This window comes from Salvelinus alpinus, chromosome 3 (genome assembly GCF_045679555.1).
Source record: "Salvelinus alpinus chromosome 3, SLU_Salpinus.1, whole genome shotgun sequence".
NCBI classification, from domain to species: domain Eukaryota; kingdom Metazoa; phylum Chordata; class Actinopteri; order Salmoniformes; family Salmonidae; genus Salvelinus; species Salvelinus alpinus.
The window spans coordinates 52004606-52025354 of record NC_092088.1 but is presented as its reverse complement, the minus strand read 5'-3'; the positions used below and the strand labels follow the sequence as shown (position 1 = coordinate 52025354).

At 41.8% G+C, this 20749-nt stretch overlaps 1 protein-coding gene across 4 annotated transcripts in view; it reads right to left on the bottom strand.

The window, feature by feature from the left end:
- Positions 1-19584, bottom strand: part of ctbp2a (C-terminal binding protein 2a) — a 136677-nt gene extending 117093 nt beyond the window's left edge. For 2 of the 4 annotated variants that reach the window (XM_071393244.1, XM_071393247.1), the window contains exon 1: positions 19274-19584. The gene's annotated coding sequence lies outside the window, so the exon portion shown is untranslated. Of the gene's footprint in view, positions 1-10204; positions 10302-14254; positions 14367-19273 lie in introns of those variants that run through there. The other 2 variants (XM_071393245.1, XM_071393246.1) reach the window with 2 other exon arrangements.
- Positions 19585-20749: the final 1165 nt, after the last annotated feature.

Sequence of the window (20749 nt, the reverse complement as noted above, 5' to 3'; positions counted from 1 at the left end):
GACTGTGCCTTTAAACAGCTTGGAAAATTCCAGAAAATGATGTCATGGCTTTAGAAGCTTCTGATACGCATATTAACATAATTTGAGTCAATTGGAGGTGTACCCGTGGATGTATTTTCAAGGCTTACCTTCAAACTCAGTGCCTCTTTGCTTGAAATCATGGGAAAATCAAAAGAAATCAGCCAAGACCTCAGAAAGAAAATTGTAGACCTCCACAAGTCTGGTTCATCCTTGGGAGGAATTTCCAATTGCCTGAAGGTACTACGTTCATCTGTACAAACAATAGTACGCAAGTATAAACACCATGCGAGCCGTCATACCGCTCAGGAAGGAGACGCGTTCTGTCTCCTAGAGATGAACATACTTTGGTGCGAAAAGTGCAAATCAATCCCAGAACAACAGCAAAGGACCTTGTGAAGATGCTGGAGGAAACAGGTACAAAAGTATCTATATACACAGTAAAACGAGTCCTATATCGACATAACCTGACAGGCCGCTCAGCAAGGAAGAAGCCACTGCTCCAAAACTGGCATAAAAAAGCCAGACTACGGTTTGCAACTGCACATGGGGACAAAGATGGTACTTTTTGGAGAAATGTCCTCTGGTCTGATGAAACAAAAATAGAACTGTTTGGCCATAATGACCATCGTTATGTTTGGAGGAAAAAGGGGGATGCTTGCAAGCCGAAGAACACCATCCCAACCATGAAGCACAGGGTGGCAGCATCATGTTGCGGGGGTGCTTTGCTGCAGGCGGGACTGGTGCACTTCACAAAATAGATGGCATCATGAGGCAGGAAAATGGTGTGGATATATTGAAGCAACATCAAGACATCAGTCAGGAAGTTAAAGCTTGGTCGCAAATGGGTCTTCCAAAATGGACAATGACCCCAAGCATACTTCCAAAGTTGTGGCAAAAATGGCTTAAGGACAACTAAGTCAAGGTATTGGAGTGGCCATCACAAAGCCCTGACCTCAATCCCATAGAAAATTTGTGGGCAGAACTGAAAAAGCGTGTGCGAGCAAGGAGGCCTACAAACCTGACTCAGTTACACCAGCCCTGTCAGGAGGAATGGGCCAAAATTCACCCAACTTATTGTGGGAAGCTTGTGGAAGGCTACACAAAACGTTTGACCCAAGTTAAACAATTTAAAGGCAATGCTACCAAATACTAATTGAGCTCAACTTCTGACCCACTGGGAATGTGATGAAAGAAATAAAAGCTGAAACAAATCATTCTCTCTACTATTACTCTGACATTTCACATTCTTAAAATAAAGTGGTGATCCTAACTGACCTAAGACAGGGATTTTTACTTTGATTAAATGTCAGGAATTGTGAAAAACTGAGTTTAAATGTATTTGGCTAAGGTGTATGTAAACTTCCGAATTCAACTGTACATACAGGGAGGTACCAGTACAGAGTCAATGTGCGGGGGCACCGGTTAGTTGAGGTAATATATACATGTAGGTACAGTTATTAAAGTGACTGTGCATAGATGATAACAACAGAGAATATCAGCAGTGTAAAGGGGGGGATGCAAATAGTCTGGGTAGCCATTTGAGTAGGTGTTCAGGAGTCTCATGGTTTGGGGGTAGAAGCTGTTTAGAAGCCTCTTGGACCTTGACTTGGCGCTCCAGCACCGCTTGCCATGCTGTAGCATGACTAGGGTGGCTGGAGTCTTTGACAATTTTCAGGGCTTTCCTCTGACACCGCCTGGTATAGAGGTCCTGGATGGCAGGAAGCTTGGCCACAGTGATGTACTGGGCCGTTCGCACTACCCTCTGTAGTGCATTGCGATCGGAGGCCGAGCAGTTGCCATACCAGGCAGTGATGCAACCAGTCAGGATTCTCTCGATGGTGCAGCAGTAGAGCCTTTTGAGGATCTGACGATCCATGCCAAAGTTTCCTAGAGGTGGAATAGGTTTTGCCCTCTTCACGACTGTCTTGGCGTGCTTGGACCATGTTAGTTTGTTGGTGATGTGGACACCAAGGAACTTGAAGCTCTCAATCTACTCCACTGCAGCCCCATCGATGAGAATGGGAGCGTGCTCAGTCCTCTTTTCCTGAAGTCCACAATCATCTCCTTTGTCTTGATCACATTGAGGAATATGTTGTCCTGGCAACACACGGCCAGGTCTCTGACCTCCTCCCTATAGGCTGTCTCGTCGAAGTCGGTGATCAGGCCTACCACTGCTGTGTCATCGGCAAAACTTAATGATGGTGTTGGAGTCGTGCCTGGCCGTGCAGTCATGCGTGAACAGGGAGTACAGGAGGGGACTGAGCACGCACCCCTGAGAGGGCCCCATGCTGAGGATCAGCGTTGTGAATGTGTTGTTACCTACCCTTACCACCTGGGGACGGCCCGTCAGGAAGTCCAGGATCCAGTTGCAGACGGAGGTGTTTAGTCCCAGGGTCCTTAGCTTATTGATGAGCTTTGAGGGCACTACGGTTTTGAATGCTGAGCTGTAGTCAATGAATAGCATTCTCACATAGGTGCTCATTTTGTCCTGTTGGGAAAGGGCAGTGTGGAGTCTAATGGAGATTGCATCATCTGTGGATCTGTTGGTGTGAGCCATGACCAGCCTTTCAAAGCACTTCATGGCTACAGACATGAGTGCTACGGGTCGGTAGGTTACGTTAGTGTTCTTGGGCACAGGCACTATGGTGGTCTGCTTAAAACATGTTATTACAGACTTGGACAGGGAGAAGTTGAAAATGTCAGTGAAGACATTTGCCAGTTGGTCTGCGCATGCTCGCAGTACACGTCCTGGTAATCCGTCTGGCCCTGTGGCCTTGTGAATGTTGACCTGTTTAAAGGTCTTACGTCGGCTGCGAAGAGCGTGAGCACACAGTCTTCCGGAACAGCTGGTGCTCTCATCTATGTTCCAGTGTTATTTGCCTTGAAGCGAGCATAGAAGTAGCTTAGCTTGTCTGGTAGGCTCGTGTCACTGGGCAGCTCTCGGCTGTGCTTCCCTTTGTAGTCTAATGGTTTGCAAGCCCTGCCACATCAGACGAGCGTCAGTGCCGGTGTAGTACGATTCGACCGTAGTCCTGTATTGACACATTGCCTGTTTGATGGTTCGTCGGAGGGCATAGCAGAATTTCTTATAAGCTTCCGGGTTAGAGTCCCGCTCCTTGAAAGCGGCAGCTCTAGCCTTTAGCTCAGTGCGGATGTTGCCTGTAATCCATGGCTTCTGGTTGGGGTATGTACGTAGGTCACTGTGGGGACGACATTGACATTGATGCACTCATTGATGAAGCTTGGGGGTAGAGGTCAAGGTCCAAGTCAAGGTCCAAGAGGCTTCTAAACAGCTTCTACCCCCAAAGCTGTTGTGTACTCCTCAATGCCATCGGAGGCATCCCAGAACATATTCCAGTCTGTACCAGCAAAGCAGTCCTCTAGCTTAGCATCTGCTTCATCTGACCACTTTTTTATTGATCTAGTGCATCCTGCTTTAATTTTTGCTTCTAAGCAGGAATCAGGAGGATGGACTTATGTCAGATTTGCCGAATGGAGGGCAAGGGAGAGCTTTGTATGCGTCTCTGTGTGTGGAGTAAAGGTGGTCCATAGTTTTTCCCCCTCTGGTTGCACATTTAACATGCTGAGAGAAATTTGGTAAAACGGATTTAAGTTTCCCTGCATTAAAGTCCCCGGCTACTGGGAGCGCCGCCTCTGGGTGAGCGTTTTCTTGTTTGCTTGTGGCGGAATACAGCTCAATCAATGCTGTCTTAGTGCCAGCCTCTGACTGTGGTGGTATGTAAACAGCTTCAAAGAATACAGATGAAAACTCTCAAGGTAGATAGTGTGGTCTACAGCTTATCATGAGAAACTCATAGTAATAGTTTCAGACTTCCTTAGATATCGTGCACCAGCTGTTGTTTACAAAAATACATAGACCGCCGCCCCTCGTCTTACCAGACACCGCTGTTCTTCCTGCTGCTACAGCGTATAACCAGCCAGCTGTATGTTGATATTGTCGTCGTTCAGACACAACTCCGTGAAGCATAAGATATTACAGTTTTGAATGTCCCTTTGGTAGTTTAATCTTGCGCATAGGTCATTGATTTTATTCTCCAAAGATTGCACGTTTGCTAGCAGAATGGAAGAAAGTGGGGGTTTATTCAATCGCCTACAAATTCTTAGTAGGCAGTGCGCCTCCTGGCTCTTTTTTCTCCGCCTCCTCTTCACGCAAATCACGGGGATCTGGGCCTGTTCTCGAGAAAGCAGTATATCATTGGCGTCGGGCTCGTCAGACTCGTTAATGGAAAAAAAGGATTCTGCCAGTCCGTGGTGAGTAATAGCAGTCCTGATGTCCATAAGTTATTTTCGGTCATAAGAGACGGTAGTGGCAACATTATTTACAAAATAAGTTTAAAAAATAAGTTACAAACAGCGCAAATAAACGGGGCCATTTTTCCTTCAATTGTGTGCCGCCCTATGGGACTCTCAATCACGGCCGGATGTGATACAGCCTGGATTCGAACCAGGGACTGTAGTGATGCCTCTTGCACTGAGATGCAGTGCCTTAGACCGCTGCGTTCATGTGTGTGTGTGTTAAGTAGATCCTTACATTCACGACCACCATGTCCAGACATGTTTTGTGTGTTACACGCCTATTAGGTGTGTTGGAACCATCTGCATCTAAATACAACTACAAATCTCCAGTGCCTGAAAGGCATCCAACTACACAAATTCCCAAGTAGAAATTCTGGTGAACAGAGTTTTATTTTAGAGCTGTGCATTACAGCAATCACTCTTCAGTGGATCCAAATTAGTCAAAATACAGTGATCTTAATTTTACGTGAAATAGTGGCACACTGGTACTTGGCCTATTGCCTTCTCTACTTCAGTTTTTACAATATGCATCATGTTCACTCTTGACTGTGCCTTCACATCCACCTGAGATCAGTTCCAACACAGCGACTCCATGGCTCCCCTTCACGCATAACTCTTCATCTCCACCAATAGGCACACATGCTGCAATGGGATGTCAAAAATACAAAATCGCTGGTTTGCAGTGATAAATCAAACACCCTGATATTAAGTGCCATGTGCATTTTGATTCTGCATGTGATGCGTCTGCCGGGAGGGGCAAAACACTCCTTTTGTATCCGAATATATAAATGCCAGGGATACGTGAGCGGAAGTTCTACCCCCAACAGGCAGGATGGGTAGAGGTAGGGAGGGGTGAAAGAGAGAGTATGGGAGAAGGAGAGACTGTACACTCTGTTTAGCACACATTTGCTAAGAATAACAGTAGGAATATGTAGGTTAAAGAAAGGCAGACACTTCAATGAAAAGTCAAATTTAGCAACTTTGAAATCAAAACATTCTAATACCACGGGTCCCCAATTACAATTCGCTGTGGGCCGATTTTTCCTTGAGCGGATGTTTGGGGGGCCAGAACTTAGTTATAAATCATTTGTACACTGCAAATTGAACGCTATAATTTCAAACAGATATAGCATTTGACAAAAACAGAATAATTTCAAACCTTGATTAAATTGGGATACAATCATATATGCCTCTCTATTTATGAGAGCAAATACTTGGGAACAGACTTCCTAAATTAAAGTAACTTTGAGATGATTTCGTGGTGATTTTACAGTCTTATGTCCAACAACAAAAACTATATACAGTATACTGTATATACAATGCATTCAGAAAGTTCACAGCCCTTGACTTAAATTTAAAATGGATACAATTTTGATTTGCCATCAATGGCCTACACACAATACTCCATGTCAAATTGGAATTATGTGTTTTGAAAATTGTACAAATGAATTACAAATGGAAATCTCAAATGTCTTGAGGCATTAAGTATTCAACCCCTTTGTTCGGCAAGCCTAAATAACTTCAGGAGTAAACATTTGCTTAAAAAGTCACATAATAAGTTGCAGGGACTCTGTGTGCAATAATAGTGTTAAACATGATTTTTTAATGACTACCTCATCTCTGTACCCCACACACACAATTATATTAAGGTCCCGCAGTTGAGCAGTGAATTTCAAACACAGATTCAACCACAAAGATCTGGGAGGTTTTCCAAAGCTCGCAACGAAGGGCACCTATTGGTAAATGGGTCAAAATAAAAAAAACAGACATTGAATAAAATATCCCTTTGAGCAAGTTACTAATTACTAGGGTTGGGCGGTATCCAGATGTTCATATAGTCATATCATCCTTCTCTCATACCGGGATTTACGGTATTACCGGTTTAGTACACAAGTGAGCGCCAATAAAATGTAAAAAGCCCATTGGCCATCTATTACCAGAATGCTAACAAAATTTGCACAAGTAATATCAAATTTGCATGGAGGCTGCTAGCTAAATATGCAAACGAGGTGCAAACAAAAATAAACTAATTGCAAAGACAGGCTATCCAGCTCATTAAATTACATATATATAGGTAGGTGCTACCGAATGTAATTTTTGTTGAGTTTGGACATTTACAAGCGAATGTGAACAATGTGTGCAAATGAACAAAGTTTTGACCCATGCAGTACTGGCTCTCCAGGAGCACGCTGTGTCTGTGTGGAGTCTGGAGTCGCTAGGGCAACAGGCCTGCCTGACCTGATTGGAGAAGAGGGAGGAGGAGCAGACGGGTGAGAACAGAGAGGAGAAAAAAACACAAGGAAATCAAGATAACAGTGGCAGCTGTACAAATAACTAATCCAAAATGGCTTTGCCTTCTCCAACACAGCAGAAAGCTACACAATATGATGCCCGTCACCTTATTACAATGAAAAAAATGTCAAGTGCAACCTGCAACAATTTCAAAGATCACAGTTCATATAATGAAATCACTCAATCAAAATAAATTCATTAGGTCCTAATCTATGGATTTTACATGACTGGGAATACAGATTGGTCACAGATATGACTTTGTCTCGGGCCTAACAACACCTGTGACAATATATCCTCCAAACACCGGCTTTGAGGGTATTATTACTTAACCTCTCTTGGGTAGGTGGCAGTATTTTCACATCCGGATGAAAAGTGTGCCCAAAGTAAACTGCCTGTTACTCAGGCCCAGAAGCTAGGATATGCATATAATTGGTAGATTTGGATAGAAAACTATAATGTTTCTAAAACTGTTAAAATAATGTCTGTGAGTATAACAGAACTGATATGGCAGGCGAAACTCCGAGGACAAACCATCCCCCCCAAAATATATTTCAGCCTACCACTATTTTCAATGGCTGTCACTTTTATTATAAGGCGAAGTCCTCCCAGATTGCAGTTCCTAGGGCTTCCACTAGATGTCAACAGTCTTTGGAAAGAGTTTCAAAGAGTTGCTGGTTTTTGGAAAAATGAGCCAGAAATTGTAGTTTTTCTAGGTGGCTCCCATTTTGGCTGTAGTGTTTCCAAGCGTGTGAATGAGAGGGCGTTCTTTGGTATTTTTCTCCGGGAAAGACAATAACGATTATCAGTCTTACATTTTATCGTTTATTTACGTATTAGGGTACCTAAGGTTTTATTATAAACGTTGTTTGACTTGTTTGGAAAAGTTTATTAGTAACATTTGGGATTCATTTTGTTTGCATTTTGATGGAGGGAAACTGGGTGGATTATTGACTGAAGCGCACCAGCTAAACTGAGTTGTTATGGATATAAAGAAGGACATTATCGAACAAAAGGACCATTTGTGATGTAACTGGGACCTTTTGGAGTGCCAACAGAAGAAGGTCATCAAAGGTAAGGCATTTTTTATATCGCTATTTCTGACTTTCGTGTCGCACCTGCCTGGTTGAAATATGTTTTTCATGGTTTTGTATGCGGGGCGCTGTCCTCAGATAATCGCCGTAAAGCCTTTTTGAAATCTGACACAGCGGCTGGATTAACAAGAAGTATAGCTTTATTTTGATGTATTACACTTGTGATTTTATGAAAGTTAAATATTTATAATTCTGTAGTTTGAATTTCGCGCTCTGCAATTTCACCGGATGTTGGCCAGGTGGGACGCTACCGTCCCACCTGCCCATAAGAAGTTAAACAAGTAACTGGCTCAACTGTGCTGGGGAACTAAGTAAGCTTCAAAATGTAAAATAATGTGACAGGTGAAATAAGAGCACGATCCGCTTTATCGCCTAATGCATTGCACATGTTGACTGCAGGTATTTACTTAAATTGCTACAAATAAGACAATGTATTTAAAAAACTTTTTATAAACTTTTTTAAATATTAAATAGTTTCAACTGTATTGACGGTACTGAAAAGGCTATTTTTTAAATACCCCGGTATACGGTATACCGCCCAAGCCTACTGATTACACTTTGGATGTTGTCCAAAGATATCGCTTGTAAACCAAAAAGTTATTTTGTTGGCATTTACGTATGTCCCCATTACCAGTAAAACATAATCAAAACCTATTTCTTTCACTTACTTGCTGTGCAGTTTTGTTGTTCATTTGTTCAGTCATTTCATTCTCAACCAGGATGTCTGTGGAAACCTGTTTGGGTCTTTGCACGTCAAAAAAGATACACGTCAAATAACACGATTTGACGTGTCAAATAAGCTTGTTGACCAATCAGGACCTGAATATGACTGCACGTCACATAATAATTTAACCCGTTCATAAAAATGTTTACTTAGTTATTACACATTGATTACACTATCACTCATATTTCATAAGTCACAGCGATTCATCGATACATATGCCATGATGCTGGTAAAGTTGTCTCGTGCACCTACAGTGCTGGTCATAAAAAAAGCTAGCTAGCTCATGGATGTAATCAATGTTCTTCCCAAAAACATAGCAAAATGACATAATCTGTTAGCTAGCTAACTATATAGCTAGGTGTCATCATCTAAAATAACCCTAATTTATAAGACAGTTCTTATTTGATTAATGGCGGTCTATGTCTATGTGAAGCTAGCCACAATAAGGATTAGAGATTAGCCACAATAGTGGACTTCGTCGTTAGCCTTCAAAATAAAAGTATATCATTGACAGGAGATGCAAATGCATAGAAATAGTCAAATTATGCCATAATTGAATATATCATGCTAAACGGGGTTGGAATGTTATATAAAATCAACAAAAGACAATGTTAATTTGACAAATCTGTTTAAATCCCACTATACTTTAGAATTGCATTGGGGCATACTTAGTAGGACGTTGGGAAAAAATAGCTTGGATATTGAGTAGACGGATACCCCATTTCATTGATCCCCTATCCTTAGGTAAAGCTGTACAGTGCAATATGAATGTCAATACACACAATTGGCTGACTGGAGAGGTTATTTCATACAGTCACAGTCCCGCGATAAGAGCTACAAAGCTAATATTTGCCTAAACTCTTCACAGTTGTGTTCTGTGGGTGTCACCAAGTAGACTGATACCCCATTTCATTGCTTCACCTTCCAACCTTGTTTAACATTATTTAGTCTAAATATGCATCACTTTGAAATAAGTACTTTTATTTTGAAGGCACCCCCGCAAATTCCACTATTGTGCCTAATCCTAGCTTCACAACACATAACCCGGTCTCACTAGCCAGATGAAGCTAACTGGCTGCTTATAACGTTAGCTTTGGGCAACAGGGTTAAGTAGCTGGCCAACTATTTATTTTCATGAACTGAAGTTCAATTTCAACAGGCGAACAACAAGTGGCTACCTAGCTAATACTTACTCACAAGGATTCCTAAATCATTGCTAAGAATAGTGAAAATTACTGCAGTTTCTACTGGTTTCTTGCTGGTTGTATTGGTGCAAGCTAGGTACCAAGCTAGAGCAAGCTAGCTACCCCAGAAGTTGCGGTAGAACAAATAATCCTTTATTACCAACACGGTATTGTAAATACATTGTTCGTGGCCAGTGTTTGCAGAATTTTTTGTACAGCTTTGACAGTGCTACTGATAGTAGTGGTGGTGCTTGGCTTGCACGTGCAAATTCAGAACACACAACATTCTATAATATAACTGTGTTATTTGACGTGTCAAATTAAGAGCTTATTTAACACGTCAAAGTGTCATTTTTGACACGCAAAGATCCAACCGGCGTTCCATAGTATGTCATGAAGCTAATAGCAGTGAAGCAATTGCTGTGTAACTCCGGTAGGAGTTGTTGTGTTTGTGTTTTTTTGTTTGTGTTTTTTTGTAACTTGTTTTTTTTAAACTTATTTTGTACATAAATGTTGCCGCTACTGTCTCTTATGACCAAAAATAACTTCTAGACATGAGGAGTGCGATTACTCACCACGGACTAGCAGAATCCTTTTTATTCCTTTCATGACTGACGAGCCCGACGCAAAGGATATACTGCTTCCTTGGGAACAGGCCCCGATCCCCATGATCTGCGTGAAGAGGAGGCGGAGAAAGAGGGACCGAAGGTCAGGCTGCGTTCTGAGAATTCGTAGGCGATCGAATAAACCCCCACTTCCCACCATTCTGCTAACAAATGTTTCATCTTTGGAGAATAAAATCGCAGAGTTATTGGGAAGATTAAACTACCAACGGGACATTAAAAACTTTAACATCTTATGCTTCACAGAGTCGTGGCTGAACGACGACAATATCAACATAGAGCTGGCTGGTTATATGATGTACCGGGCAGGATGGAACAGAGGCGTCTGGTAAGACAAGGGGTGATGGTCTATGTATTTTTGTAAACAACAGCTGGTGCACGATATCTCAGGAAGTCTCGAGCTATTGCTCATCTGAGGTAGAGTATCTCATGATAAGCTGTAGACCACACTATCTACCTAGAGAGTTTTCATCTGTATTCGTTTAAGCTTTTTTACATACCACCACAGTCAGAGGCTGGCACTAAGACAGCATTGAATGAGCTGTATTTCGCAAAAAGCAAACAATAAAACGCTCACCCAGAGATGGCGCTCCCAGTAGCCAGGGACTTTAATGCAGGGAAACTTAAATCAGTTTGACCAAATTTCTATCAGCATGTTAAATATGCAACCAGAGGAAAAAACTCTGGACCACCTTTACTCCACACACAGATACGCCTACAAAGCTCTCCCTCGCCCTCCATTTGGCAAATCTGACAATAATTCTATCCTCCTGATTCCTGTTTACAAGCAAAAATTTAAAAAGGAAGCACCAGTGACTAGGTCAATAAAAAAGTGGTCAGAGGAAGCAGATACTAAACTACAGTACTGTTTTGCTAGCACAGACTGGAATATGTTCCGGGATACACCACATCAGTCATTGGCTTCATCATAAGTGCCTCAATGATGTCATCCCCGCAGTGACCACACGTACATACCCCAACCACAATCCATGGATTACAGGCAGCATCCGCACTGAGCTAAAGGCTAAGGCTGACACTTTCAAGGAGTGGGACCCTAACCCGGAAGCTTATAAGAAATTCTGCTATGCCCTCCAATGAACCATCAAACAGGCAAAGCATCAATACAGGACTAAGATCGAATCATACTACACCGGCTCTGACGCTCATTGGATGTGGCAGGGCTTGCAAACCATTACAGAGTACAAAAGGGAAGCACAGCCAAGAGCTGCCCAGTGACACGAGCCTACCAGATGAGCTAAACTACTTCTATGCTCAATTCGAGGCAAATAACACTGAAACATGCATGGGAGAACCAGCTGTTCTGGAAGACTGTGTGATCACGCTCTCCGCAGCCAATGTGAGTAAGAGCTTTTAACAGGTCAACATTCACAAGGCCGCAGGGCCAGACGGATTACCAGGACGTGTACTGCGAGCATGCGCTGACCAACTGGCACGTGTCTTCACTGACATTTTCAACCTCTCCCTGTCAGAGTCTGTAACACCAACATGTTTCAAGCAGACCACCATAGTGCCTGTGCCCAAGAACACTAAGGTAACCTGCCTACATGACTATAGCACTCACGTCTGTAGCCATGAAATGCTTTGAAAGGCTGGTCATGGCTCACATCAACACCATCATCCCAGAAACCCACTACAATTTGCATACCGCCCCAACAGATCCAGAGATGATAAAATCTCCATTGCATTCCATGCTGCCCTTCCCCAACGGGACAAAATGAACACCAATGTGAGAATGCTATTCATTGACTACAGCTCAGCGTTCAACACCATAGTGCCCTCAATGCTCATCACTAAGCTAAGGACGCTGGGACTGAACACCTCCCTCTGCAACAGGACCCTGGAGTTCCTGAAGGGCCGCCACCAGGTTGTAAGGGTAGGTAACACATCCGCCACACTGATCCTCAACACAGGGGCCCCTCAGGGGTGCGTGCTCAGTCCCCTCCTGTACTCCCTGTTCACCCATGACTGCACGGCCAGGCACCACTCCAACACCATCATTAAATTTGCCGATGACATAACAGTTCCTTGGTGTCCACATCACCAACAAACTAACATGGTCCAAGCACAGCAAGACAGTCGTGAAGAGGGCACGGCAAAACCTATTCCCCCTCAGGAGACTGAAAAGATTTGTCATGGGTCCTGAGATCCTCAAAAGGTTATACAGCTGCACCATCGAGAGAGGTTCTCACCTTCTGTAGTCATCTATGCATATGCACTTTAATAACTCTACCTACATGTACATTCTACCTCAACTAACAGGTGCCCCCACACATTGACTCTGTATCGGTACCCCCCTGTTTATAGTCTCGCTATTATTATTTTACTGCTGCTCTTTAGTTACTTTTATCTCTAATTCTTATCCGTATTTTTTTGAAACTGCAATGTTGGTTAGGGGCTCGTAAGTAAGCATTTCACTGTAAGGTGAAAGCACCGGTACACAGTAACGTTACCAAGTGCGCTATTGTTCAGATCAAATTTTATTGTATGTTGTACTCGGCACATGTGACTAATAAAATTTGATTTGAACAATAGCACACTTGGTAACGTTAGTGTGTACCGGTGCTCGACCAGTCGCGAAAGACAACATCACCCTCGACAGAGAACGGTTGATTGTCAAGGAAAATTAATTCCATTATCTTGGCATTAATGGATTTCGCCTGAGTTGTCTCGCTGAAATGTTCTTACTCTTTCAAATGACTGCTCGATTTGTTGACTGCTCGATCCACACAGCAGACATTGTGGGCTAGGTTAGGAATGCTGTTGCAGGTGTAGCGACAAATTTTACGTGGAGTCATTACGTCATGTACCTACGTTATATACAGTTGAAGTCGGAAGTTAACATACACCTTAGCCAAATACATTTAAAACCTGTCTGGCTCCGGGGTTCCGCTAGCGGAACTCCTCCCACATTCCACTGAAAAGGCAGAGCGCGAAATTCAAAAAATATTTTTTTGAAATATTTAACTTTCACACATTAACAAGTCCAATACAGCAAATGAAAGATACACATCTTGTGAATCCAGCCAACATGTCCGATTTTTAAAATGTTTTTCAGCGAAAACACCATGTATATTTATGTTAGCCCCCCACCAAATACAAAAAAGGACAGACATTTTTCACAGCACAGGTAGCATGCACAAAACCAACATAACTAACCAAGATCCAACCAAACTAACCAAGAAACAACTTCATCAGATGACAGTCCTATAACATGTTACACAATAAATCTATGTTTTGTTCAAAAAATTTGCATATTTGAGGTATAAATCAGTTTTACATTGCAGCTACCATCACAGCTACCGTCAAAAATAGCACCGAAGCAGCCAGAGTAATTATAGAGACCAACGTGAAATACCTAAATACTCGTCATAAAACATTTCTGAAAAATCGATGGTGTACAGCAAATTAAAGACAAACATCTTGTGAAGCCAGCCAATATTCCCGATTTTTTAAGTGTTTTACAGCGAAAACACAATATAGCATTATATTAGCTTACTACAATAGTCTACCACACTCATTCATCAAGGCACGTTAGCGATAGCAATAGGCGCGATAGCGAATAAACCAGCAAAATATATTAATTTTCACTAACCTTCATAAACCTTCATCAGATGACAGTCCTATAACATCAGGTTATACATACACTTATGTTTTGTTCGAAAATGTGCATATTTAGAGCTGAAATCAGTGGTTATACATTGTGCTAACGTAGCATCTTTTTCCCAGAATGTGCGGATATTTTTCTAAAACTCACCTATTCTGACCAAATAACTATTCATAAACATGACTAAAAAATACATGTTGTATAGGAAATGATAGATACACTAGTTCTTAATGCAATCGCCGTGTTAGAATTCTAAAAATAACTTCATTACGACATCCAGCTTATGTTATAGCGAGAGCGTGCCCAAAATCTGGGCGCTACCTAATAGTACACATGTTCGACAGATATATGAAATAGCATCATAAAATGGGTCCTACTTTTGATGATCTTCCATCAGAATGTTGTACAAGGGGTCCTTTGTCGTGAACAATCGTTGTTTGGTTTTAGAACGTCCTCTTCTCCAGTCAATTAGCACGGAAAGCTAGCAAAGTAGCGCGAAGCTCTCCTTCCTGAACAAAGGCACACAACGCAACACGCCTAACGTCCCAAAAAAATTTCAATAATCTAATACAACTATATTGAAAAAACATACTTTACGATGATATTGTCACATTTATCAAATAAAATCAAAGCCGGAGATATTAGTGGTCTATAACAACAGCTTTCCAGAAGGCAATCCCAGGCTCCTTCTCGCGCTTTCCAGAAAACAGGAAATGGGTGACACGTCATGCCAAGAGCTTTTATTCCACCTCAGACCAAGATAAACACTCAATTTCTTCTCTCACTGCCTATTGACATCTAGTGGAAGGTGTATGACGTGCATGTATACTAATACGTATCAAGCCCATTTATAGGCAGGCCCTAGAACAGAGCATCGTTTTCAGATTTTCCACTTCCTGATCAGGAAGATTGCTGCAAAATGAGTTCTGTTTTACTCACAGATATAATTCAAACGGTTTTAGAAACTAGAGAGTGTTTTCTATCCAATAGTAATAATAATATGCATATTGTACGAGCAAGAATTGAGTACGAGGCCGTTTAAATTGGGCACGATTTTCCCCCAAAGTGAAAACAGCGCCCTCTGTCCTCAACAGGTTAAACTCAGTTTTTCACAATTCCTGACATTTAATCAAAGTAAAAATTCCCTGTCTTAGGTCAGTTAGGATCACCACTTTATTTTAAGAATATGAAATGTCAGAATAATGGAAGAGAGAATGATTTATTTCAGCTTTTATTTCTTTCATCACATTCCCAGTGTGTCAGAAGTTTACATGCACTCAATTAGTATTTGGTTGCATTGCCTTTAGATTGTTTAACTTGGGTCAAACGTTTCGGGTAGCCTTCCACAAGCTTCCCACAATAAGTTGGATGAATTTTGGCCCATTTCCCCTGACAGAGCTGGTGTAACTGAGTCAGGTTTGTAGGCCTCCTTGCTCGCACACGCATTTTCAGTTCTGCCCACAAATTTTCTATGGGATTGAGGTCATGGCTTTGTGATGGCCACTCCAATACCTTGACTTTATTGTCCTTAAGCCATTTTGCCACATCTTTGGAAGTATGCTTGGGGTCATTGTCCATTTGGAAGACCCATTTGCGACCAAGCTTTAACTTCCTGACTGATGTCTTGAGATGTTGCTTCAATATATCCACATCATTTTTTCTTCCTCATGTTGCCATCTATTTTGTGAAGTTCACCAGTCCCTCCTGCAGCAAAGCACGCCCACAACATGATGCTGCCACCTCCGTTCTTCACGGTTGGGATGGTGTTCTTCGGCTTGCAAGCCTCCCTCTTTTAACTCCAAACATAACAATGGTCATTGTGGTCAAACAGTTCTATTTTAGATTCATCATACCAGAGGACATTTCTCGAAAAAGTACCATCTTTGTCCCCATGTGCAGTTGCAAACCATAGTCTGGCTTTTTTAATTGCGGTTTTGGAGTAGTGGCTTCTCCTTGCTGAGCGGCCTCTTGGGTTATGTCAATATAGGACTCGTTTAACTGTGGATATAGATACTTTGGTACCTGTTTACACCAGCAACTTCACAAGATATTTTGCTGTCGTTCTGGGATCGATATGCACATTTCACACCAGAGTACGTTCATCTCTAGGAGACAGAACGCGTCTCCTTCCTGAGCGGTATGACGACTACGTGGTCCCATGGTGGTTATACCTGCATACTATTGTTTGTACAGATGAACGGGGTACCTTCAGGCGTTTGGAAATTGCTCCCAAGGATGAACCAGACTTGATGAGATCTACAATTTTCTTTCTGAGGTCTTGGCTGATTTCTTTTGATTTTCCCATGATGTCAAGCAAAGAGGCACTGACTTTGAAGGTAGGCCTTTAAATACATCCACAGGTACACCTCCAATTGACTAAAATGATGACAATTAGCCTATCAGAAGCTTATAAAGCCACAACATAATTTTCTGGAATTTTCCAAACTGTTTAAAGGCACAGTCAACTTAGTGTATGTAAACTTCTGTCCCACTGGAATTCTGATACAGTGAAATAATCTGTCTGCAAACAATTATTTGAAAATTTTCTTGTGTCATGCACAAAGTAGATGTCCTAACCGACTTGAAAAAACTATAGTTTGTTAACAAGAAATTTGTGAAGTACTTGAAAAACTTGTTTTTTAATGACTGTCAGGATAAATAATCCTGACAGCCTACCCAACCGCTCGGAGGCGTCCGCATGGTCCTACAGCACACCATTGCTTCGTTTTGTATCACATTCCAATGATAAAAATGGGGGTGGGACATAAATGCAATTTCAGAATGTGGAAGCACCCAACCCCTCCATCAGACTATTCTTGATTTAATCTTGTGTTTACATATACTAAATAATATATGTGTGAAATTGATTTTGATTTAGAATAGATCATTATCATGCACCTGTCTCAAAACAGGGGCAGGGGGAAAAAATGAATGTCATCTATGCACTTAAATAGCGAATGAAGGATGCTTTTCCCGTGGTTATTTTCATGCCAGTCAGGTAGGCTACACTCATGTTGTAAAAATAAGCAATGTGCTTAATATTAGGAAATAAATATAGTAGGCCTATAAAAAGCTAATGGGATCCTCCTCTTTTTAATAGAGGCCATCACTCTGTTTTCTCACACAATTGTATAGCCTATAGAATTGTTTTGCAACATGAGCTCATGGGCTCTTATGAAGTGGCTCTTATGAAGTGTGTGATTAGATTTTCAATTTGCATTGATGTCAGAGCAATTAGAGGGGCAATAGAGTGCTGAGTACCAGGCAGTTAACAAGTTTGGTAGGCTTCTAATGACCAGCAGCATCAGAGCTTGGAGAAGCCGTGACTAAACGGTCACATGGAATTTGGCTGCCTTCATGACTCGTGACCGCCAGTGTGTCGGTAATACGGTCACCGCAACAGCCCTAGCCGAGTTACAGTTGACTTAATTCTGCTTGAATATCTATGGCAAGACCTGAAAATGGTTCTCTAGCAATGATCAACAACCAATTTGACAGAGCTTGACAATTTCTGAAAAGAATAATGGGCAAATGTTGCACAACCCAGGTGTGGAAAGCTCTTGGAGACTTCCCCAGAAAGACTCACAACTGTAATCGCTTCCAAAGGTGCTTCTACAAAGTATTGACTCAGGGGTTAGCATACTTATGTAAATTAGATATTTATATTTAATACATTTGCAAAAATGTCTAATAATACATTTCACTTTGTCATTATGGGGTATTGTGTGTAGATGGGTGGAACAAAAATATATTGAATCCTGTAACAACAAAATGTGGAATAAGTCAAGGGTTATAAATACTTTGTGAAGGCACTGTATTTAAAAATAAAAACTTGCTCAGAAAACTTGGGGGGCCAAATAAAATCACAGGCCCGCGGGCCGCATATTGCAGAAATCTGCTCTTGACCCACCCTAAAAGACTTAAATAGGGCAAGGTAACAGAGGTCTCAAGTTCATTCCAAAGTGCTTCCCCTAGAGAGGAGAGGGCAGCAGGGTCATTAGGGCTTTACTGACAGGGCCTTTTCACCACAGGCTGGCGCCATGACAATGCCAACAGGGAGAGCAGATGTTGTTACCAGCAGCACATCTGCATTCAGCCACAGTCCCCACTCCTTCCACGCCAAAACAAAAGAACCCTCTCCCAAGGACCTTCCTTCCACTTAAGCCTCCAAATTGAAAAAAGGTTATCTTTTCATACCAATCCCCACCAGGCCCTTTAACACGATAATGACAAATTGTGAAGTAGAGGGAATGGAGAGAGACTAGAGCTCCTGTTGCTTTGCACATATAACAGTAATCATTGTATGAAGAGAGTGAATTCCTTACATGATTAGTTGTCAGTGATTATGTGGGATACTTTTGTAATATCAATGACAAAAGCTGAATCCAGGGGCCTTGGAAGAAGAGATGTGGCCCTCTAAAATCAAACCACCTGCTTCCATCTGTGAAGTATGCAGTAGATGCATGCTATAAAACTGAGAGACAGAGTGGGAGGGAGAGAGAGATCTAACTTGTAAACCTCAAGTTAAAGGGCCAATCAGCAGCTGAAACAATAAAGCGGCCTTCCCACCATGGTTTCTGTAAAAAGCTGAGGGATGAGGCTGGAGAAATGTAACCACTCTAAAATTCATAGACAGAGCTATAGATGCAAGGATTCATGGTATAAAAAGTATAGTTTTTACCATGTTGAGGCTATACAGTGTTTGTTTATATTAGCATTTTTTACCAATGGAGTAAAACAAGCTTATATTTTGGTTTCTGATGGGGAACGACAGTTGAACTAAGCTCATGAGGCATGTATAACTTATATTCTTCAAGAATCAATGGGTGCATATTCATTTATAATCCAAAAATGTATGTAGCAACTTCTGATTGCCCCTTTAAAGTAAAGCTCAACCACTGCAATGGTGACACTTATCTGTTTTCATGGACTACTGAAATGATTTGAGATATTAACTTTTTTGTATCTAAATAACTTTTTTTCTATCCAATCATATAATGTGAAACGTCTAAAACAGACTTCCTCAACGTGTTGAAATTGGCACTGCCAATTAAAATGGAATCCTTCTTCTGTTCTCTCTTATTCACCTATTCTTCTATTAAATCTGTTGGGAGTTCCAAAGTTGGTTGTTGTGTTGGTATGACTGAGGGTCATAGTTGATTACTTTATTGACAGGACGTAGCCACAATAGCATTATGCCTTTACTAATGCAATTTTTTTCCCTTTCACTAAAGATGTCCTCGGAATAGCCCACCCCACAATTCCCTCCCTAGTCACTCCACTTCTTGATGGCGCAGACACACATGGGCACCAACAAGCGACAAAGATCGCTTTCAAAACTACACCGGTTGAACAACTGAGGTTTTCGAAATCATTAGAAAATTATTTCGTCCTACCTCGATTAGATGTTTATTGAGAAGTTCAAACGGTGGCTTTATGCGTCCGAAAATAGCATCATACGCTTTACAAGACCGCGTCCTGTTCGATATTAATGGATCCACCTTTAGATGCCACAAAAACTTAAATCCTAGAGCAACGGGACCGATCTCCGTCGCAGGAATAATTGATTCCTAATGTCGCTTTTTCCTCTAAACTATCCTATGCTTGATTGCGGCACCGTTTGTAAGGCTACACACTCCTTCCTATTATAACCCTCCTGCAAGAATTGAGAGAGGGGTGTGTGTCAGTTTCTTTTCATTTTTTTCTCTCGCTTTTTTAATGAGGCGGGGCTTTGGCCCATACCAACCAATGGCGCTTACGCGCGCGCCTCGCCTCCCTTAACACACACACTCACACAGGTCAATGGATCACCCATATATCAGATAAGGACAGATACATTTCTAACCAATGTGAACAAACAAATAGCCATAAAGACAATGCTCCAAATCAGTTTGATGACATCATCCCTATTGGCCCTCAATCTCAGTGTCATGTGAGGGGCGAGTATGGACATGTCTGCATCCAAGCAGATTAATCAGTGTTAGTATTAATGAATTAGATTAGCGGACATTTATTTCCCAGTCCTGTTGGACTGATCAGATGAATACAAAAGAAGAAGTAGAAGGGGGGTGTACATATCACATAGGCTTAATGTTTGACCAATAACGCAGCTATTGTATTATCTATGCATAGCCACTTTAATAATTCTACCTACATGTACATATTACCTCAATTACCTCGACACAGGTGCCCCCCGCACATTGACACATTGACTCTGTACCAGTACCCCCTGTATATAGCCCTGCTATTGTTATTTACTGCTGCTCTTTAATTATTTGTTATTCATATCTGTTACTTTTTTAGGTGTTTTCTTGAAACTGCATTGTTGGTTAAGGGCTTGTAAGTAAGTGTATTGGGCGCATGTGACAAATTCCATTTGATTTGATTTTGATTTGATTTATTGCCAGGGATTTTGAGCAGATGTGTTTGTTTTACACTAGAGCCCATGGAAGACTGACTGCTCTCTCCTCTTTCTCTCTTATCTGAGTCTAACCTTACCCCAAACTCACCCAGCAATGGTGTGTTTTCTTCATCTGCACGGTCTCTCTACTGTGGTGTGTGTGTGTGTGTGTGTGTGTGTGTGTGTGTGTGTGTGTGTGTGTGTGTGTGTGTGTGTGTGTGTGTGTGTGTGTGTGTGTGAGAGTGTGAGTGAGAGTGAGAGTGAGAGTGAGAGTGAGAGTGTGAGAGAGAGAGAGAGAGAGAGAGAGAGAGAGCAACTGTGAGCTCAGCATCTCTCTGCTCCACTCATTGCCTGCAACTTGTATGGCATCCACTGCAGCTGCAGTCATGTCTATGTCATGTTTTAAACATGCAATCTGTAGTTTCCTGTTCATTTCCTGTAGGTAGACACTTTCTGCATTAAAATAGAATTC